General features: G+C 47.0%; 1 protein-coding gene and 1 long non-coding RNA gene across 2 annotated transcripts in view; one reads left to right on the top strand and one right to left on the bottom strand.

Moving 5' to 3' along the window:
* The window catches only part of TENM4 (teneurin transmembrane protein 4), a 376,128-nt gene that overhangs the window by 97,527 nt on the left and 255,348 nt on the right, over nt 1-23,253 (top strand). The gene's annotated exons all lie outside the window — the stretch shown is intronic.
* On the bottom strand, nt 2,139-7,419 carry LOC132024791 (uncharacterized). The gene is made up of 4 exons (XR_009406309.1): nt 7,221-7,419; nt 6,209-6,350; nt 5,569-5,742; nt 2,139-3,101 (listed from the first exon to the last, which is right to left on the bottom strand). It is a non-coding gene; the product is annotated as an uncharacterized LOC132024791 (long non-coding RNA).

Below are 23,253 nucleotides of genomic sequence, written 5' to 3'. Positions count from 1 at the left end.
AAATAGTAAGTTTTCTGTCAATTGTCATAATCTAAATTCTGCAGTAAAGAGACTTGAGAAACCTGGAGGGTAATATTTAAGAGGGTCAGGGAATAAATAGCTCAGAGAAAGCTGTCAGTTTCTTCTCAAAGCCTAAGTGAGCGAGAGGTGGATGGGAGAATTTACATGTAATGAGCACCTTCTGCGTGTAAGCCTTTCTGTACATGCATTAACTTTTTTGAGCTTCCATGTATTCCTATGTCTCTGCCAGGAAAATGAAGCCCAGCAAAGGCCAGTGACTTGCCCATAGCTCCAGGGCATGTTAAAGATTCATACCCAAGCCTGCTTCCCTCTAAAGTTTCCTGACATCTTCTTCCCACCATCCCCCATTTGTTATGTTTTCTTACCAATACCAGGTCGACTTTTTTCTTTTTTCTTTTTTCTTAACATATAATGTATTATTTGTTTCAGGGGCACATGTGTGTGAATCATCAGTCTTACACAATTCACAGCACTCACCATAGCACATGCCTTCCCCAGTGTCCATCACACAGTCACCCCATTTCTCCCTCCCCCTCCCCTCCAGCAATCCTCAGTGTGTTTCCTGAGATTAAGAGTCTCTATGGTTTGTCTCCCTCTCTGGTTTCATCTTGTTTCATTTTTCTCTCCCTTCCCCTATGATCCTCTGTCTTGTTTCTCAAATTCCTCAAATCACTGAGACCATATGATAATTGTCCCTCTCCGAATGACTTATTTCCCTCAGCATAATACCCTCTAGTTCCATCCATGTCATTGCAAATGGCAAGATTTTTCTGATGGCTGCATAATATTCCATTGTATATACCACACCTTCTGTATCCATTCCTCTGTTGATAGACATCTAGGCTCTTCCCATAGTTTGGCTATTGTGGACATTGCTGCTTTGAACATTCGGGTACACATGCCCCTTCAGATCACTACATTTGTATCTTTAGGGTAAATACCCAGTAGTGCAATTGCTGGGTTGAAGGGTAGTTCTGTAGTTTTTCTATGTCTCCCCCTTAGTAGGAGCCTGGGAAAGAGAAGAGGAATTCCACACACAAAAAAAAAAAAAAAAAAAAAAAAAAAAATTAAAGATTTTTTAGAGGAATCTCTTAAAAAAGAATTGCAAGTTGTTAGCTTCCTATTACTCACTTCACAAAATTTTATAAAGTACCTATTATGTGACAAGTGTTTAATTCCATTGAATTTTGGAATCTCGTTGAATCTCATTGAATCTTCATATCTATCCTGTGATATAGCCAGTTTTAAGTCAAATTGAGGCAGTAGAGGACCAGAGAGGTTAAGTAACTTCCCCTTCATCACACAGCTTCTAACTGATAGAATCAAATTTGAACTCAGTTCTGTCTAATGCCTAGAGTAGAATCTTTCAGCTGTATTTTTGTGAGGACTGGGGACATTTCAAAGATGAATAAGTATAAATGACTTAGACACTAAATTTTGGTCCTGCTTCATGAGAGGCAAGTCCTGGGCGCTGGGCTATCCATGGCTATTTTTCTTTTCTATTATTCCCCCACACCCCTCATCCTGCACTGGGCCCTTTCCACCTCGCCTTACACATTTTTCAAGCTAGTCACACTGGTCAACATCACTGTTGTTTGGCAGTTTCATTGACTTTCTCAGGTCTTAAGCAGCTGGGATTATTTTGTTTTGACTTCTAATCCAGTGGAGGAGTGTTTATTTTTCTTTCTAAATGGGAAACACTGCTATGTATGCCAGCTCCTTCTAAAAGTGTTTTCTTAAAACAAAACAAAACAAAACAAAAAAATTCAACTTAATTTAGGACCTATCCAGATTCCCCTGAGGGAGTCTGCCCAGGTCCTTGTTAGTCATTTTGTGAAATCAGAAGGCAAAACTGTGCCTGTTTCCTGCTGTTGAGAGGGTTTTGTCTCCTTTCACTGAGAATTTCCTGAAACCTATTTTAGTTGTCCTGTGTCAACTGTAGGTACTTGGGTCTGGATATTTCCCCAGCCCCAGAGGTTAAGGACATTGGGGTTTGTGTGAAGTTTTCAGGCAATTCTGTTCACCTTTCCTCTCTCTTGCATTAAAATACTCTCATTGGTAAATAGATTTATACCACCTGTGTGGTGAAGTTAAGTCACCTATCTCCTCGTAGCAAGACAAATTGGTAGGTTCCTTTATTCATTCACTCATGATGACATTTGAAATGCCTGTGGATGTTATCCAGACAGGTGAGGGGGGAAGGGCATTCTAAGCAGAGAGATCCCATGAAACAGGTCTTAAACCAATGGGATCAGAATCTCTAAAATGAACCCCTTGGATTCAGCATGCATTTCAGAATTCAGAAGTGTTCAGGTTTAAGGAAGAAAATACAGTTCACGTGGTGTATTTTTCTTAACATTCCCAGAGTGCTCAGATGGTCCACGGTCAACAAACACGTCAATATTTCTGCACTGTAACATGAATAGCTGTACTCACGGGATCTTAAAAATAAATAAATAAAAAGACTTTGAGCCTGGTGTCAGTTCAAGTTTTGCCATGAAAAGAATTTTGATAGAACTTCTGGTCTTAGAGTTTTGGCAATTTCCGAATGGTGGTTAATGGATGGTGGGCCCAAACTGCACCTTTTTTTTAAATGAGGGTATCAGGCTTCAGAGGTTCAGTAACTCGCCTGTGGTTAGTGAGGTAAGTAGAGAGCTTGACACCTAGAAAATAGGCTGCAGGTCCCAGTTGCTCTCAGGAAGGCTTTATAAGAGCTTGCTGTTTATCTGTGACAGCTCCTCAGAGAGGCCAAGCCCCCTCTGCTGTAGACTCGGGAACTCAAGAGTCCAGGCCAGCAGACTGGAGGGCTCCCAGCAGGGGAATTTAGGAGAAAAGAGGCAAGGGGTTCAATTTTCCAAAACCTAGAACTCAGCAACTCTGAGCTCTTAAGGAACTTTCCTGACAGCCCCTCAGATGTGTGGACCTTCTTTCTTAGTGCCACGCCGTCTTCTGTACACACTCCCCCCAAACAGTCGGAGGACCTTCCGATCCAGGTCTGATTTCCATGTTCAACTGCAGGTCCGTTGAGGTGGGCCTTGTCCAAGGCTTTATCTTCTCTGCTGAGCACCCGCTTGTAGGGGCTACAGACACAAGTGAAAAAAGTTCATGTTCTGTCTTCTTTCTTTCTGCCAGCCCTCTTGCCCTCCCCACACACAAAACCACCACCACCACCACCACCACCCCTCTGCCCCGCCATGGAACAGTGCAGTGAGCCACATACCTGACAAAACGGTGGAGACTCTCAGAGATGAAATGATTCATCCAAGGGCTGCAAAGTCAAGATTCAAAGCGTGGCCCCAGACTTCATGCCCTTCCCACCTTACCAGGTACCTCCCTCAACTCAACAAGCCCTCACCTGTGGCTTCCCACCGGGGGCAGGCCATTGTGCCCCCCTAATTGGGGGCAGTGGGGACAGGCACACAGAGGTGACTTCTGTTTTCATACAGTTTACAAAGCCCTTTTTCATACATTACCTCAGGCAAACTCTAGTGACTCTAATTTAATTGCCACATTGGCTTTCTAGGAGGTAAGGCTTCTTCCTGACCTTGCAAAATAAACAGGTCACATTTTGAATTAATGTAACCAAATGTCCTGGGAGCACCAGAGCCCTTTAATTAGTCACTCACGTGACACAGTTGTAGACTCTTTGCAGCTCCTTTTTCACTAATTTCCCCAAATGCCATTGCATTAAAAGGTACAAAAATAACATTTTTGGCATACGACTTGATTAGATCTAGGAATTCCTAGACCACCCCCCGAGGAAGGCGCGTTAGCCATGTGTCTGGGCTTTTTCCATCTGGAAACTCAGCCTGGTTTGTGTCCCCACTGAAATGTTAGTGGCCTGCTCCGTGAGGCCCTGTGAACACCAGACCATGTCTTAGAACATCTCCTGACACTTCAGGTCCCAGACTGTTGAAGAGGCGCCGGGAAGGAGCCCGTGGAGAGTTTGCGAGACTAATACAACTAACGTTGCGAAGCCCTCGCGTTCCCAGAGGGCGTTCACATCTGTCACCCAGCCAGATCCACAGCACGGGAAGATTTACGTGGCGTACAGGAGGCACCACCATACGCCGGAGGAAACCTGCTCAGAGAGATAAGCAGCTTGGCCCTGAGCTGCCCATTTGTCGCATGGCTTTGAACCTGGTCTAGATTTGCCCCCAGTGGGTCAGTTCAACCTGGGAGGCTTGCCCCCCTCCATATAAGCTCTGTTTTCTGGCTGTACACCTCACCTGGAGAGGCCTCACTGTGACCCTTCAGCACAGCACCCTGCTGGTGAGGGGGGCTGACATCCCTGGGAGCTGCAGACCCGGCTGCGGAGAACAGCTCTGCATCTGACCTGCGGTGTGACCCTGCACAAGCCTTGTCCTGTGTCCCTCCACTTCCCAGGCTGGGCGGTGGGAGAGCTGGAGGACATCAGCATTGCCCACGCCGGTCACAGTCTGTGATGGTGGTGGTCCCACGTGAGCCACTCTTTCCTTACCTGCCCTGCCTCCTTTTATCAACTTTTTTTTTTTAAACCCAAGTGGATTTATTTATTTATCTTTAAGTCTCTATTTATTTGAGAGAGAGAGAGGAAGGGAGCACAAGTGGAGATGGGAGTGGGAAGGGACAGAGGGAGAGGGAGACGCAGACGCCCCGCTGAGCAGGGAGCCTGACAACACAGGGCTGGATCCCAGAAACCCAGGATCATGATGACCTGAGCTGAAAGCAGATGTTCAACTGACTGAGCCACCCAGGTGCCCTGAATTTATTTACTTTATAAGAAAATCATGTATTTCTGTGGCAGTTCACTTGCCATATCTAGAAGGTAGCCACAGAAGTACAAACAATGGAAGTGGCTGTCAGTCTGGCCAAAGAATGCCTGCTTGAGGACATGGAGAGGAGGTTTGATTCTCTTTGTTAAGCAGGGAACTTTGCAAGTGTTAATGTTAAAAACACACCAGTGCTAAAGTGAGACTTCCTCCTGACCTCATGTAATAGGTTGAAAGCAGCTGTCTTGCATGTGACTCCGAGTGCTTTAATGTCCATTGGCGCTGAACGCCCCCAGAATCTCATCGGTGGGACACCTGGCCCCATGCCTTTTCCCAGTACTCTCTCTAGGCTTCCCGTGTGACCCCACCCCCCCTGCACTCTGAGAATAAACATCTCTGGCTGCTTCCAAAATGTACCCTTCTTGCCTCTCCTAAGTGTGGTCTTCTCTGAGGGATCCGTTCCCACCCTCCCCTCAGAGCCCCCTGCCCTCTGCCCCTGTCATCAGGTCTGAGCTGGGTGCTTTGAGCTCAGCTGGATCCCCCATCACTGGTTAATGGCTCCCCGCTTAGACTAGGAAACCATGTGGCTTCCTTCCTCCCCCCACCTTTCTCCCCTCCTCTCTCTCCCTCTCAACTGCCATGATTTATATAGGTCTTTGAGATTAAACAACTAAAAAAAATTTTTTTCACTTTTTGATAAAAGGCCAAAAGGACCAAAGGCAAAAGCAAAACAGAAATAGCACAATGCAGAGCCATGGGAGGGAAAGATATATTATGGATGCCTGTAGATCCTTACTGTGCTGTGTCGCCACTGGCAAGTTGATTAACTTCTCTGGGTCTATTTCCTCCTCTTTAAATGGGCGTTGGTTTGAATAGTACTTCATAAAATTGCTGTATGTATAAGGCAATCTTGTCAAGGCTTCTAGCATGATGATTCTTACCCGATGAATGTTAGTTTCCTGTTCCCCTCCTGGAAGACAAAAGGATTTGGTCAGGTATCTTAGGAAGGAAGGCAGATTCCTCCATGCCCACCCAGACTTGGAGGAGCTACAATTAACAGCTCTGTTTGAGTGTCCTGAGCTTTAATCCTCCTCTCCCTCCTGCATGCTTTCCAGAGATTGAGGAGTGGGGAGTGAGCCCAAGGCAGCAGCTAAGCAAACATAGCAGGGGGTCTTGGACACAGAGCCCAGCCTTGCTTGCCGGAGCTCCCTGCATTGCTTCCATCCCCCGTACTGCCAGGAACTGGGTGTTGATATCTGGGACCCGATGAAACGCTGTGATGTCTTTTCCTTCTGGTCAGCTGGCCTTCCCGCCAGAGTTGAAAGGAGAGTTAAATGGCTGGTAATTCATTTAGGCTTCACTCCTTCTCTCCTGAACGGATCATATTTCTATAAATAACTCTGGGAAGCTGCTGCCCAGACTCACAACGGTCATACCTGTACTGGCGCTTCCAGAGACCTTTCCTCAGCTGCCGCAGTGGAGGCTCCAGGGGGAAGAGACCACTGCTGGGAAGCCAGTTTCTCTCCCCACTGGCTGTGTGATCTCATCCAGACTCTCCTGTCTCACCCAGCTTCCCGTCTGTAAAATGGGATGAGAGAGCAATCTGGCAGTTGTTTTGGAGGCCGTATGGGACAGTGTCTTAGATACTGAGATTCTAGCGGGTGTGTTCAGCATTTGCGGGTCTCCTCTTGTCATCTTTGGCCAAGAATGGGGTGTGTTTTCAAATGGTGGGGAGGTTAGCTGCTGGAAGGCTAAGTTGTGATGACTCGTCTGCTACCATCTTGGGAAGGAGCAAAAAAGGAAGTTGAAATGACTTACGTATTTTCTAGTTTTGCAAATCCTACTCTCCTTAGCCAAGACATTTCCTACTCTGTGTTTTCTCCCCTGGACTACTGCTGTTGTGGCCTCACAGGCCTCTCTGCCTGCTGTCTCTCCCTTTCCTCCATCCTCGCACTGTCCCGGGGTGGTCCCTCCAAAGCCCAGATCCCTGTCATACCCACCCCCCCAACCCTCGACTTGTTCCCACTGCTGGCGGGCTGAGGGCCTGACTCAGCATGGCAGCCACAGCCAAAGCCCTTCCTCCCAGGAGCCTCCCGCTCTCTTTGTTTACTGTTGGGCTCCAGCCAGGGAGCTCTGGCCACAGTAAACTAACATGGCTCTGGAGGGGACAGGAAATATGCCCAGTACCAGACACAGGGCCCGCCACGAATACCTGGCATCAGAGGGGGCAGCGGCTTCCGAATATAACAAAACCTCATTAGTTTAGAGTGAGAAACAGTGGAAGCGCTTTCTGATTTGGAGTGATCTGGGAAGAAATGAAGCTTGTTTACCCTTCAGAACCACTTCCGTTTCAGCAGATGATTATAAAGACTTACTTTGTGCCAGGGTTCATGGAGAAAAGAAAGCAGCCTGCTCACCTGTTTGGCTTTTGGGGAGACAGACACATACCTGAACCATCCCGTGCTGAAGCAGGCATCCGTTGGGGGAGCAAGGAGGCAAGTGTGCCAGCGTGTGTGGGGCTGCAGAAGTTTAATGCTGGGAGAGGGTCCGGCTGAGTGCAACTGGAGGAAGAGCTTAACTCCCAAGGAAGTTTCCACATTCAAGGTCTGCCCAGAAGTGAGCTTTAGTGTAACGATCTGTGGGTCTGCTCCAGCCTGAATTGTGTCCCCACAAAAACCACTTGTTGAAGCCCTAGACCCCCCTCTCCCAAGCCATGACTGTATTGGAGACAGATCCTCTAAGAAAGTGAGTAAGGCCAGCTGAGGTCATGAATGTGGAACCCTATTTTGAGCAGAAACTGGTGTCCTCATAAAAGGAGAAGGGACACCATAGCCCACTTCCTCCCTGCCATGCGACCCAGCAAGAAGGTGGCCACGTGCAAGTGAGGAAGGGGGCCCTCCCCAGACACCGAACCCTGTCAGAACTTGATCTTGGGCTTTCCAGACTCCCGAACGGTGAGAATTCAATGAGGGCCATTTAGCCAGCCGGGCCGTGGTACCTAGTCACCACCGCTCCAGCAGCTGAGGAAGGTGTAAGGAGCTGGGACGCTCGCGCTTTGCACGTCAGTTATTTGCCTGCAACCAGTTACTCCCAGCCTAATTGTGGGGTTTGGAAGCATTTATTTCCTCACTCATTCGTTCATTCATTAAGCAGACTTTTCCAGGGGTGTGCTCTGCGTGGGGTCATGTGCTAGAGAGTTGGGACCATACATCGTCTGTGCTCTCCATGCGTGGCAGGTGCATGGGGGACAGGTAGAGGGAACGTCCAGGTCTGCTGCAGGGGGCAGGAGTGGAAGACAAGGCTCTCTTCCTGTCCTCCAGGAAGTTGCTGGCATGGCAGGGGCCCATCTCCTCCTCTCCCCCTCCCCCATCTCCTGCAGCAGCCCTCTTGAGAAGCCTGGGTTTCCCCAGGGTTTGAGGTGGAAATGTAGCAAGCGGTGTGGACTGAAGGCAGTTGGTCCTTCTGGGCAATCTGTGCTGCCCAGAGCTCGTGCAAAGAGAGTGGCAGGTACAGCCTCAGGAACTGAGGAAGGCCTGACACACCTTTGGATTAGGTAACAGAAGGGCACACCCCATTCCTGCCCACTTACAGGGAGCCGGGTGCTGTGCTAAGTGCTTCACCTTTCCCTCCCGTGTGTCTGTGTGACTGGGGGACTCAAGAGCAGAAGACTTGAGAGTATGGGTCTGATTTTTGGCTCTGCCACTACTAGCTGAGACCTTTAGCAAATGATTTAAGTTCTGAGTTTCCATTTTACCTCATGTATAGAACAGGGATGATAGTAATGCCTGCTTCACACGCATCGTTAGAATTCGGTGTGAAATAATGTTATGAGGTACACAGCAAAGTACAGCACTGTTATAAAGACTTAAATGGATGCTATTGTTATTGTTGTCTGTATTCTGGTTATTGCGTGACCCAACCAAGCCTCAGAAAGGTCTAATAACTTGACCAAGGTCACACAGATAGCAAGGGGCACTTTGTATCCCCGGTGTGCCTGGCTCCTCAGCCCAGGCTCAGCTCGCCCCCGAAGGCCACCTTCCCTCCGCCAACAGCCATGATCCCCCTTTCTGGACAATGTCCGGGAAGCCAAAGGTCTCAGAGAACCTCCCTGGCAGATCAGAGATCTCCCGCCATCCCCCTCCACCTCCCGCCCACCTCCCGCCCGGCCTTGAAGAGGAGGCTGTGTGCACACTGTGGTGGCTGTCCCTAGCCCCGGGCCACAGTCCCCCTCAATGGAAACCGCTGAGTCACACTCCAGTGCTTAGCTCTTCTAAGATTCCCCCGTTGGGCCCCAGGGTGGGTGACAAGATGATGCATGAGGTCTGGCTAAGCAGCTTATTTGTCTGAGCTGGTGATGGCCTTTGTCTTGAGTTGGGTTAATGGTAAGGGGCAGTGGCCCTTTAAAGCCTGGACAATGGACAGGCTTCTCAGGTCATCGAATCACTCAGCAAAAAGCCTGAGCCCCTCCAAGCATGGGGGGCCCCTGCCTCTCCACTCCCTGCTAACCCTGCTCTTCATCTAGTGACACGCTGCTCCCCTCCTGGCCAGGAGGGACACATGGATATAAAGGAAGAGAAGGACTCAAAGAGCATTTGATAAACAAAGGACTTCAGAGGAGGGGACAGAGACACAGAGAGGACAAGGGATAATTCCTGACCTCCTGCCTCCACCCTGTGCCGACCCTGCACTGTGTTCTCCTGCTCTGCCCTTCCCTCTCCCCCGAGGCATGTTCCCACAGTGACCTGTGACAGTGAGCTCCCAACTCACCTTCTACTAATGAAAACTAATGCTACAGATTGCAGTTCAGACTTCGCAGGCTGGCAGTCAGGACCCATGAGAGTATGCCCCTTCTCCTCCTGCTTGAGCCTCTCCAGGGCTTCCCCGGGCCCCCACTCCCATGGGGCACACCACTTGCCTTCAGTGCCCGCTTCAACCAAAGCAGCCCCATCTTCTCAGCTTCCTACACTTGCCTCTCCATAAGATCCTATTGAAAGTACACTTCAGGGGCTACACAGTTTTCTCGAAGTTCTGAAAACCACAGATTTAAGTCAACCCATTCCTTAAATGATGAATGGCTGAGATCGATTTGAAACCAGGCCCTCCTGACTTTCTCTCAAGGGACATAGTCACTTCTTCTTTCTACAAAGATCCCTGGACCGCCTGCTGTGTGCCAACCACTGTGATAGGGCTGCGAGCACTCATGTGAATCCTGCCCCCGAGGAGGGGCCGAGCTCTTACACCCAGTCTTTGAGAGCTTGATGATGCAGATGTGGAGAGTACCTCGTGGCTTTGGCATCTTGATGGTCGTTGGTGACCATGGTGAGGCCATATTCGGGGTGTGGGGGCTAGAATAGAAGGACAGATAGGAGGTGAGAAGGCAGAAACAGTTTGGATAACTGAATCTAAGAGAATGGGATTTGCATCCCAGAGTACTGATTACAACAGGAGAAGGTTCTTTATGGTGGGGAGATGAGGAGTCATCTCCCGTGTGACCACTTAGTGGTCAGTAATATAAAGCAAGAACAAGTACATTCCATTGCATGGGAGATGTGCTTGCTCAAAATGTGAGCCTGAGTCTAGCCATGAGAAAACAAAGAAGACTCGTATATAGGGACAATCTATGCGGCAGGTGGCCTAGACTTTTCCAAAAGGTCAGTGTCATGAAAAAGAGGAATCAGGAGTGCTAACAGTTTCTTCTAGAAACTGTAGAAGTTTCTTCTAGATTAAAAGAGACTAAATAAATATAGTAGCCACATTCTTTTTTTGAATTTTACTCAAATTCAGTTTATTAACATAGAGTGTACTATTGTTTTAGAGGTAGAGGGCAGTGATTCATCAGTCTTAAATAACACCCAGTGCTCATTACATCACATGGTCACCTTAATGCCCATCACCCAGTTAGCCCATCCCCACACTCCCCTCCCCTCCAGCAGCCCTCAGTTTGTTTTCTATGATTAAGAGTCTCTTATGGTTTGTTGCCCTCTCTGATTTTATCTTGTTTTATTTTTCCTTCCCTTCCCCATGCTTCTCTGTTTTGTTTCTTAAATTCTACTTATGAGTGAGATCATGATAATTGTCTTTCTCTGACTGACTTATTTCACTCTAGTCTCATCCATATCATTGCAAATGGCAAGATTTCATTTTTTGATGGCTGCATAGTATTCCATTATATATAGTTTGGCTATTGTGGGTGCTGCTACTATAAACATTTGCATGTGCATGTGCCCCTTCGGATCTCTACACTTGTATCTTTGGGGTAAATACCAGTAGTGGAATTGCTGGGTAATGGGGTAGCTCTATTTTCAACCCTTTGAGGAACCTCCATGCTGTTTTCCAGAATGGCTACACCAGCTTGCATTCCCACCAACAGTGTAAGAGGGATCCCCTTTCTCTGCATCCTTGCCAACATCTGTCGTTCCCTGACTTGTTAATTTTAGCCATTCTGACTGGTGTGAGGTGGTATCTCACTGTGGCTTTGATATGTATTTCCCTGATGCCGAGTGATGTTGAGCACTTTTTCCTGGGAATCCTGGCCATTTGGATGTCTATTTTGCAGAAATGTCTGTTCATGTCTTCTAAATACAGCAGCCATATTCAAGCAACATTCAAAACCTGAATGGATCCTAAGTTTCTTTTAAGGCTATACAGAAGACATTTGGGGATGAATTGGGGAAATTTTTAAATATGGTGTATATATGTGTGTGTTAGGTGATATTGTGAAATAATTGTTCAATTTCTTAGTTGTGATCATGATGATTTTGTGGTTGGACGGGGGCATGTCCTTATTCCCAAGAGTAGCCTGCTGAAGTACACTGTCCTGATGTCAACAAATGTCTTTCAAATGGCCAGAAAAAAATTTTTGTAGAGAAAGATAATAAAATAAAACAATATGGCAACCTATTAATAATTGACAGATTTGGGTGAGGGGTATATCGATGTTTTGGAACTATTATTTTGACTTTTCTCTAAGCTTGCAAGAGTTCCAGTAAAAAGCAGGAGAGATGTTGCTTGGGCTGAAGAGAGACTAGACAAAGCAGCTGGGTTTTTGGAAAGATTTTGTGGGATGGGCAAGGCATGGGTGCACTGCGTAGCGTCATCCCACCTCTACCCCCTTGGGGGCTGCAGAACACTGAAACCCTGTGAACCTTTACACAGGATTGAAGTTCAGCCGTTGCGATAAAACAGGCCCTTCCGGGCGTGGAGGGGACTTGGTCGAGGCGCTGGAGCCCATAATGGGAACCACATTGCCAGAAGTGTGCCGAGCCCCACCCCAGAAATGGCCCTTTTGGGCCGAGGCAGGACAACTGGAACAAATTATGTGCATTCATAGTTGTTAAACTGCCTTGGCACCAGAAGTGATCCCGGTAACTCGAGCTTTACAGAGGTACAGCTATAGTTAATGCTGGGCCAGCCTTGCCCCGCACCCTCCCTGTCGGAGGTTTATAGGTAGAGCACAGAGCAATTCATCGTGAGCTGAAACATGAAAAACTCCTCCAGCTTGGAAAGGCAAACTTTCCTGCTTTAAAGCTTTCTGGCAAGGCAGCATTTTAGAATGAGACCTTTTCCCATCTCCTGCCTTTTCCAGCCTTGCCCAGAACCCTAAAAGCCCCCACCCCATCCCCATCTCCAGCCGAGACCACAATCCAATCAAACAGAAGCTGTGGCAATCTATGGTTAGAAGGGTTGCACCGTGGTCGGGGAGTCCTGCCTTCTGAGTCTGAGCCCTAAAGCTGTATGTCCTTGGGCAAATTGGTTTCACTCCCTGAGCTTCAGCCTCTTGCTAATTTATAAACAATATTAACTGCAGGGTTGCTCAGTCTATACGGGTGGGTGGTCATGGAGCGCATGGAGACTGGACACACAGTGACACTGTGTAAATATTGTCTTATTGATCATATCCAAGTATCTCAAATACAGTGGGATCTATGGAGACTAGTTGTCTTTTTTGATCATGAAGAAAAGCTTACCCAAAATTACTATTTTTATCTAAAAGGTAATCAAAGTGCAGTTCTCAGTGGTAGACAAATCACATAGAAAAACATAGGGAAAGAATTTCATTTTGTCCTCTGATTAAGAATTTTGGGTAAAATGGAGGCTAGAGTTTGAAGTCAGTTAGGTCCAGCTCAAAATCCAGGCTCTGCCACTTACTGGCCTTGTGCCCCCAGGCAGGCTAAAAATCCATTTGGAGCCTCGGTTACTTCCTCTGTATAGTCAGACGTAGTAATGCCAACAGAGCAGGGTGAATGGGGAACTGACACACCTTATGAAAAGCTCTTTGCCCAGCGCCTACCAAATAGTCAGCATTTAATGAACAGAGCTGCAGCCATTTTGAAGCTGAGAAGAGAAAGAGTCTTAATATCGAGACCTGTCTCTAGAGTGTTGGTCTTGGGCACCAGGAATGCCAGGCCAAGGGCAGCCAGCTGACAGAGGCCCTGCCCCGCAGACCTTCCAACAGATGCTGAAAATGCACTGTACCTTCTGCCCTTTTGAAGCCCCTACCGTAGCCCTTCAAGACACAAGGGGTGTGACCGACCTGGAGGACACTGAGGATGGGGAGAAGCTGTAGTTGTTATTTCAGAGGAAGAGAGCTCCTTCGGACAGGGCAGGCTGGTTTGTTCAGAGCCCAGGTACCTGGACGAGTAGCCAGCAAAGGGGGATAACCTTCATGCACCTGTTTTTTCTGGCAAACATGGCTAGCGATGGGTGGGAAATGGTGGCTTGTTTTTCCTGCCTGAGTCTGGATTAAGAGCCCCAAACTGCTTCATGGGAGGTGCAGCATTTTCATTTGAGTCACCACAGCATCAGCCTGTTCACCCAAAACGGGGCTTCCCGCCCCTCGGATCCCAGCTCTGCCCCCACTGGTGCTGGAGAGTCTCCACCTGCTTGGCCCTCACTCTTCTGATCTCTAAAGGGAGAATAAGACCACCTGCTCTGCTGGCCTCTCCAGACTATTCTGTGGCTCCTCTGAGCTCAGACAGGTGAGTGCACCCGCTGCACATGAGGAAGGTAGGGAAGCAGCCCCTGTGGGCACGCATGAGCACGCTCTCCAGCCAGGCAGGTGCGTCGTATGTACCGAGAGTGCTAGGTGTTCTCCCACAAAGTTACATGCAGAGAGAGGATGTTATTATTGAAATACTTGGTAAACAGATGTTTAGTAAATGGAAACATTGTAAGTATAGGATCGGAGAGAGAGAGAATACTAATATTGACTTACCATCTGTTACCCTTAATTTATTCCGGTTTTGGTATCTAGATTCTTGGCTGTGTATTTTTGCACATTAAAGTAGCACACCTGGATTGTCAAGACTTTCAAACAGGTCATCTACAATAACGCTAAAGACCTAGGCATATTTTCCTACCAGAAAAAAAAAAAATGATTTTCAAATATGCCTTGAAAATCGCTGTCCCTCTGGACAGGTGAGAATTTATGCAGGCAATTAAGTGTTAAATGGTGTGTTAGCTGAATGTGTATTTCTCCTGTGAAAGCCGAGGAAGTACCATATAAAAGGGGGCAGATGAGGTTTGAACGGGGGTTGGGCTTACTTCCTACCCACTGGCAGGTTGGGTTAAACATTTCCAATCTGCATTTCTGGGGATCCCACTCTGTTCTCACAACCATTCCCAAGCCCTCACCCCACACCAGGTTCCCTTCTTTTTATGTGTCCCTTCTTTCAAGAGTCAAGGCCCTTCAAAATGTGCCTCTTCCAGGACCAAAAAAAAGTGCCTAAAAGTTGGAGAGTGAAATCATCCCCTTCCTCTGAGACTCCGGCCCCAGCTCCGGGGCTGTCGCCTGGGGACTGGGAACGGGTGCATGTTTGTTGTCTGAGAGGTACACACCTGTAAGGGGCTTTACCTAAGCCCCCTGCTCTGGGATTGGGGTCAGATGCACATTCCTGGGGTGGGGAGAAAGAGACTATCCCAAAGAGACCCTCACATCTCCTGACAGCTCCTGAGGCATTTCATCGGGTTTGAAGGTCTGGTCAGTGTTCCCATGACACCTTTAGCCCTGTGGGGACTGTCTCGGAAAGACGGCCCCCCTGGAGGAAGGGCATGGGCTTTGGGATCAGCCAGAACCAGCCTGGAATCACTGCTTCTCCAGTCCGTAGCCACATAGCACTGATCCATCCATCTCCCACTCCGAAGCTTGCAAAATAGGGGTAAGAATTCTTACCTCTGGGGTGGGGGGCAGTTGGCAGGACTGAGTCAGGTAGTACTGTTAAAAAGCTGAGCCGGGTGTTGGCGTATGATAAATGCGAATCAATGTTTATCGAGTCAGTCCTCTTGTCCACAGTCCTCTTGCCCACAAGGTCCTGAGAACTGACGCCAGGTGCCAGTACCACACACAGGGCTTGCACTTGTGAGCAGATAAGGGATCCGAGAGGGGGAGGCAGATCAGCCTTTGCACTAGGGGAAGGCCAGCCAGCTGGTTCTCCAGTCTGTCCTCAGTGTGTCTTACACTGCGCTTCTCCATGTTTAAAAGACCTCATCACCCCGAGTCTCACCACCGCTCAGGCTTAGGAATAGCTGCTACTCATGGCTGTCACAGAATCCAGTGAGATCATGTGTGTGAGAGCATCAGCACAGTGCCTGGCACATGGTAGATGCTCAGAAAGTGCTGGATTCTACACGGAAGAAATCTTGTTAGACAGGCCAAGAGTGCCATCTGCGATCTTTAGAGTCATTCCCCTGCCTGTACCAGGGGCAGCTTCATGAGGCAACAGCTGAAGGGAGAGCCTGTTCTAGATTGGACAACACACTGGGATGGGCACCAAGAGCCACGTGGTCTAGCTTCCCTGTCTGCCCTGTCCCCGCACCTGCTTCCAGGGGGGTCCCAGCTGGCGTCCTGCCAGGGCTCTGCCTTTCTGCCTCCCAGCCCGAGACCAGGTGACTTTCAAGTCAAGACCTGTCCCATTGAACACTCCTGGTCCTATGTGTGCTGGACACAGGCGCCTTGGCCCTCCCACATAGGCCAATCTTCGGGTCCCCAGTGGGCCATCTTCTCTGTCCCTCCAACACACCTGGCCCCTTTCCCAGCTCTGTCCTTTCCTACGGGAGTACCTTTGCGAGGCACCTGTAAGCGCTTCGTGTCCCTTGGCATGTCCCTCATGCCATCATTGTTCCCTTTTCAAGGGTGGGGCAGCTGAGGCTGAGAGAGATAAGGTCTGGCTGCTAGCAGGTGACCAGCCTATAGTGGCCAGCTTGAGAGTTCATGGTCTCCGTGCCCACCGCAGGCAGGGCTCCCAGGAAGAGCTTGGCGGTGCCATTGGTTGGAGGGGACACGCCTGCCCAGGTATTCAGAGTTCAGGATGTTTGTTCACTCGTTCACTTAACAAAGTGAGGCAATTTGTCAGGTTCTTTTGGTAACTCTTAAGGCACAGTAGCTCAGGCAGAAACAGCTCTTGGCTTTAGCAGAGAATGGCTCGAGGGTGCTATTTCTGGTAGGCGTAGGGCCAGAGGGAGAAGAGAAAGCAGCTGTAGAGATTGGGGTAAGTGCTCCGCTTGTCAGAAACATAATCCCCCCACACCTGTGCCCTGGAAACACAATCCAGGGCTCTGAGATGCACTTTCGTCTGTCACCAGGGTGTCCCCAGGGTGACCTGCCCAACCGTATCAAAGCTGGTGGGGCTCAGGTTACAGGGCCCATTCTCAGGGCCCTGGAGTCCCAACAATGGCTGTTTGTCCTTTGGAGCTGCCATCCCCCAGGAGGAATGTTAATGGACCAAGAATGGAGTGGGGGAAGGGGGACTGACTGACCAGTCAGAGCCCACACTCAGGTCACCCTCTTGAGTGAGCTCAGCTGTGCATGTCTGCTAGTCCCTCCAAGAGACTCTTCAGTCAGCTCTAGGAAAGAGGGATGTGTCCTCTGCTTTTCCTAGCTCAGACCGCCTCTCCTAAGGGTGAAGATTATGGGGCAGGGAGGTCTTCTGCTTAATCTGGGATTTAGTCTACCCCTTGGTAGAGTTTACAACTCAACTCAAGAAATATTCCAAAGCAGAAAAACTAGAAATGGCTTGGATGTCCAATAATAGAAAGTTGGTAAAATAACATTTTCTCCTGTCCATACAATGATCTTTTAAATTGTCGTTAAAATCATGTGTTCAAATAATATTTAAAAATAAGGGAAAAAACCCTCTAATTGAATATGTTAAATGGAAAGAAATTGAGATAGAAATCTGTGTTTATAGTAAGAACCAAATTTAATAAATACATGTATGTATAAGTATGTATTAGCAAAGACTAGAAAGGCACATTAACGGTGACATTATTGGGTGCTGTGGCTACGATAGATTTTTGGTTTTTTCCTTTGTACTTTTCTCCAGTATACATTTTCTAGTGAAAACATTCTTACTTGAGAGTCAAAAGAAAGTTAATTTCTTAAAAGTTAACTTATTTCACCCCTAGTATACCTGACAATGTGCTGGGTGCCGAGGATAAGAGATTTAGAAGAACATAGTCTCTGCTCTCCATGAGCTCATAACCTAGCAGGGCACATAACACAGGAGCAGATTTTTTGAATCATTGTTTTCAGTAACAACAGTGGCAGCAGCAACCATAACATTGACAGGTTTGTAAGTGCTATGGAATGTTCTAAATGCTTTCTGTATGTTTACGTTTAAACCTTACAACTCAATGGGTAGGTAGTTATTAACCCATTTTACTGATAGCGCAGGATGCCAGGGGGAACAGAGGGAAGAGAGATTCATTCTGTCTTGAGGTAGGGACACAGTGAAGAAGGCCGCCATCAGGAACCAGCACATATACTGATCCCTGCAGGAGAAATGTGAGTTCTCCAAGCAGACTGGGCTGGGAAAGGTTTCCCAGGTCCAGAGAGCATGGTGGACAAAGACACCAAGGGACCAAAGAGCAAGACATTGTTATGAAATGGCTAATACCACACTCCTCCTTCCCATGTGAGAAGCCAGAAAGGTCCGTGGGGCAGCTTGTGAAGGGCATAGGAGACCATGCTGAAAGTTTGAGCATAATTCCATTAGGCAGTGCGAGCCATGGAGGAGGCTTGATATGGTCAGCTCTGCGTCAGAGGAAGATCATTCTGTCTTCTTAAACCTCGTGAAAAGCTCAGCCGTATGTGGAAAGAGAAGTGTTCCTCTGGAGACTGAGTGTTGCAGGAAAATTCATCTCCGTTCCAGCTGACAAAGCAGAGAAGGAGAAAGGAAGCGGCGGGAGGCCATGGAAATGTGTGATTTCCTTTCCCCTTATCTACTCATAGAAAGTCATGGCAGCCATGTGGAATCCAGGCCCAGGATGAGAGACGAATGTGCTCAGAAATGTGTTTACCACCTAGCCCATGAAAAGGTGTTACTGCCGGAAGAGAGACTTGGGAATTCCAAATGGACTTTCAGGTTTCAATGTGAATCCTGTGCTTAATTAGCCCCAAACACTTATGTTCCTGCCTAAAAACTAAGGCAATTCTTGTGTGACAATGCTATCAGTACTTGTCTTCCAGGCGTGGTTGGAGCTACATTTGTTATGGAAGTCCCCCAGCCCCTCCCTGCTGAGCTGACAGTCCTAGGAAGCAAGGGTGACCTTCCGTGGATCCCTCTGCCATGCCTCTTTTTAGCTGAGATGGAGGTCTCCAGATTATAGTCCGTAGTCCTTGTCCACAAGGGTTCTGCTTGCACCAAAAGAGATCATCAGAATGATGTACGGAGTTTGCATCAGGATCATCTCTTATCCCGACATTGTCCTTCCGACTAAAATACCCCTTTCAACTGAAATACCCCTTTTTCAGTGAAGTGATGATGAGGAGATTGCATTATTTTTGTTTTTGGTATTTTGTTTAACTTTACCATGAAATGCAAAAGTCTGGAAAGCACTAAGCTTATGCCTTACTGATCTATTCCTAGTGCCACGCTCTGGGAGAGATGAACAGATGAATAAGACATGGACTGGGCCCTTAATGACAGATAATCATGAGTAGTAATCCAAGGTATAGGAAATGATGGGTTTCATTGAGAAAAGGCTGGGCGTGATCATGGGGAGATGCTAGGAGGAAGATACATAAGAACTTTTGTACTATTTTTGCAACTTAATGAGTCTAAAATTATTTCCAATAAAAAGTTTAAAAAAGAAAAAAAGAAGAAGACTGGCACCTAGGATGAATGTAAGGGGGCCAGAAGATCGATGATAAAAAGGAGTCGCCCAGGATTGTCATTTAAAGCTGCATGAAAGGGGCACCTGGGTGGCTTAGTGGGTTAAAGCCTCTGCCTTCAGCTCAGATCATGATCCCAGGGTTCTGGGATCAAGCCCCGCATCAGGCTCTCTGCTCAGCGGGGAGCCTGCTTCCCCCTGTCTCTGCGTGCATCTCTGCCCACTTGTGATCTGTCTGTCAAATAAATAAATTAAAAAAAAAAAAAAAAGCTGCATGAGGGAGGATCTTGAATGTCAGGCTAAAGAGTTCACACTTGACTCCAGAGATAGTGTGGAGCCATGCAAAGGGTAAAACATGGTCAGATTTCCTACTAGCAAGATCACTTGATAATCAGGGGATGATGGATTGTTGAGAAGTGAGCCTGGAGGTGGTTGAAATAACCCAGATGGGATGATCTTCAAAAGCATCTCATAGAGGACCAGCTCTGCAGGATGTTAATAGGTGCTACTTGAAGGAGGGGTTCCACAGACCAAAAAATTGGAAAATGTTCAGGTTACAGAGATGTCTTTCTGCAGAAGTCCTCAGAGGCATTCATTTGGTTCTATGCACTATGTTTCTCTAAAGACAGGAGATGATATGGAGGATTTACCAAACCTTTTTGACCATAGAACCCTCTTAGGAACTCACAGGACTAAACACTCTGGGCAATACTGGCTGGCATTGGAAATGGAAAGGACCAGGTATTTATAGTTCAATCCCTCCTAACCTCTAGATTCTGCAGGCTGGAAACCGTGACCTGAATATACCCAGATCTCTTTGTGCTAATGGAGCCGGTGCCCCGTTGAACCACCTTTCCTTACCCAGCTGTCTGAGCCTGGGGTCACCACCCTCCCCAATGCACCAGAGGCTCTTCTGTCGGTCCATTAATAGTGAGAGAACAGTAACATCACAGGTGCCTAGAACACATTTCCAACCCAGTATTTTAAAATGACAATAATGAGAAATAATTCAATGTTTTCATTAAGAAGGGAAGTATTTATGAAGGATTCTTTACAATGTCCTTTTCTAATTAAGTTCCTTAAACTCTTTTTTTTTTGCATTTGAATGAAAAGGTATAGTAGTTTTCCATCACTCTCTTCCTTCTAAATCCACCCCACTTTGACTTTGACCTGTGTGCTGTGATGAGGGAAGGGGGCCTCTTCTCCTTCCCCACCCACTTCTCATTCTATTCTGTGGTTGTCAGTAGCACGGTGACCGTTGCATTACTCAAGTTTTTTTTAACATTTTCAGTGTAGTTCGTTAAACCCTCTGATCTTATGACATCTACTAGCTTCTGCCATTCGTTTGACCTTCAGTGGGTTATTTAACCTCTCTGAACATTGCTTTCCTACCTTCACTATGGGAAGAGCAATTCCTACCTCCCATAGCTAGTGCAGGAAGGTGCTGGGCACAAAGTATATTTAGGCACGTGGTAAGTATTCTTTCTGATGGTCTCTTTTTGGTGATTAACATCGTCATGCTCTGCACTTACAGCACCTCAAAAATGCTTCTTGAGTGGATGCAGGTACATGCACGCAACTGCCACTGGCCCAATTAAGATTAATTAAGGAGCTAACTGCCCCCCCTTAAGGCTTTATATAGTCCCTCTTTTGCCTTCCTTTCAATAAAAGCACTTAACTTTGTAATAATAATCAACCAAAAACAACCAACATACAGGTTGGCATTATTGCTCCCATTTTATAAACTTGGAAAATGAGGCTCAAAGTGAAGCTATATTAAAATTCAGATCTTTCTCTTTTTAAAATTTATTTATTTATTTATTTGAGAGGAAGGGAGAGAGCAGGAGCAGAGAGAGAGGAAGGGAGGCAGACTCCCTTCCGAGCACAGAGCTCCATCATGGGGCTCCACAAGGGCTCTGTCCCACAATCCTGAGATTGTGACCTGAGCCGAAATCAAGAGTCAGACACTCAGCTGACTGAGTCACTCAGGCACCCCCAGATCTTTCTAATTCCTCAGTCCTTATCCTTTAACATCGTATCAGGAATGATAGGATCCATTCCTTCATCCACTCTTACAGTCAACTCAACAGTTATTGACATGTGCTGGGTGCCAGACGCAAGACACATTCCAGCCCTCCAAGAACCCACCTTCTAGTTGAAGGAGATGAAACGTGTGCATGAAACTTACAAGGCAACCCGGTAACACCTCATTTATCCCTCACTGGGGAATGAGCTGTTATATTAAGTGAATTTTACAGATGGAATCACAGAGCTTTAACTCAAAGGGGACTTAGAGATCTCATTGGTGAAACCCCATTATTTTAAGAAATAATGCTCAAGAAGAAATGTTCAAGGATCCTGGGTGACCTCCTCTGGTTGGCTTTGTTGAATTATTGTAAGAACCAAGACTAGAACCCAGCTCTTCTGACTTCCAGCTTAAGCCTTTCAAATATATTAAGTTTTCTTTAAAAAGAGTGTGTATTTCTTTAGAATTTGTGTCAGATGGAGGGCTCCCAGCTTAGACTTTTCTGCATGCCTTGGGGTCATGTTTACAATCAGCATTATGACACGATGCTTGAAAGCAGCAATGCCTTTGAACCTTCAGATGTGTGTATAGGATAGTTCCTTACACCGTGGTCCCAAGTAGTTGCCTTTACCCAATTCCATCATGTTATTTTCAACCCTTAGAAGTATTTTTCTGGTTTCTTCGTATACATGCATGCATGAAATTGAACAAACTATGAGAACTGTATGGTTCAAGAGACTTACTGGGCTGACTCATTTTAGTTCAGTTATTTTACTTCCTTGAGCCTTTACTTTCCCTGTAAAATGGGCGCAACGCAATAACCTTTCTCATAGAATTGTCATACAGGAGCAAAAGGTGCCTGGAAATTAATAGTGATTAGCTCCTTCCGCCCCTTGCTTTTTTTCAAGTATTCAAGAAACTCTTAAAAGTTGCAGACTTCTTAACTCATGAAGTGCATAGCAATAATGAAACAGAACTAAAATAAGTGTTGGCCACGAAACACAACCCCCTCCTGATTAGTAAATCAAAAGTTCCTCTGCTCCAAAAAAGCACATATAATATGTCTAGTTTCTTTCTCCCAGGACGATAAAGAAGGCTTTAACACAAAGCATAATTCATATCATCTCCAGATCTCGGGCCATAGCACCTCATGAAAACTATTAACACATCTCCCACCGCCTACTTTATGAACTCATATAAAAGCAGATCAGGTGAGCTTGCTCTAGGTAGTGGCTGAATCCCCCCAGTATGTGAAATTTGACCTGATGTGAAGCGATTGTTTCAAATTCACTCTGGGAAGAGTGATATGTATAAGCACTCTGAAAGGCACCATGGTCTAAATCCTCTAGTCTAACCCCTTAAAGATGCAGAAACTGAGGCCGGGAGAAGAGCCAAGATTTCCCCAAAGCAGAGTCGGGGACAGACCCCAGGTGTCTCGTTCTTCCGAGAACCCTCCACTCGTCACACAGCAAAATAAGGAGGGCTAATAATCGAGGTCTTTCTGTGGATTTCATTTGTGTCTTTGTGTTAGAGCTGTGTTTCCCCTTTTCTAAGTCAGCATGCCAGACCTGAGATTCTAAGATTCTTTAGGTTTGTGAGAGATGAACAAATAAATGTGTGCCCGAACAGAGCCGGGATCAGAGTCCCTGGGTCGTGACTCTACCCCTGATTTGCCTTTTTGCAGACGTCCTTAGCAGCCTCTCCTTAACCCCCTTTCTTGGCTTTTATTTGCACCTGATGAATTCTTTAAATTCTCCGGCATAACTCACACAAAGAGTAAAGTCTAATTCTCAGTGCATCTTTGCACTAGGAGATCTGTGAGCCAGTCTGGTCCCCTTTTCCTTTCCCCAAGAAGGCGTTTTGAATTTGTGTCTGTACTTGATCAACAGAAATAGCCAAATGTAAGGTGTAGAGCTGGGAACTCCTGGCGAAGCAGACAAGGGAAAAGGGGAGTTTGTATTTACCGAGCACCTGCCAGAAGCAACATGTCATCTCTTTTTCCAGAGGCAAGTATTCTTAGCCTCATTCTACAGAACCTGAGGTCTGGGTGAGCGAGACCATCTGCCCACACGTGGCACTGTGGACTCCGGGGACTGCCTGCCCTCCCCGCTACCCCCACACACTGCTGCCCCAGAGCGAACTTCCTTGGCTTCCCAATGCTTCTGAGATTTAAACTCAACAAATCAGCAACAATGTTCTCTGGGTTTAGATGTTCCAAAATCTCATTGGCATTTCTCCTGGTTGGGTGTTTGAGTGTATTTTTATGTATTGCCTGGGGCTTGAATAAAAGTTACAAGCAGCACCAAAGACCAAACCAAGAAAGAAAATGTGGGCAGCCAACCTTGT

The sequence above is a fragment of the Mustela nigripes genome, chromosome 1 (assembly GCF_022355385.1).
Source record: "Mustela nigripes isolate SB6536 chromosome 1, MUSNIG.SB6536, whole genome shotgun sequence".
Taxonomy (NCBI): Eukaryota; Metazoa; Chordata; class Mammalia; order Carnivora; family Mustelidae; genus Mustela; species Mustela nigripes.
This window is presented reverse-complemented; position numbering and strand designations above follow the sequence as displayed.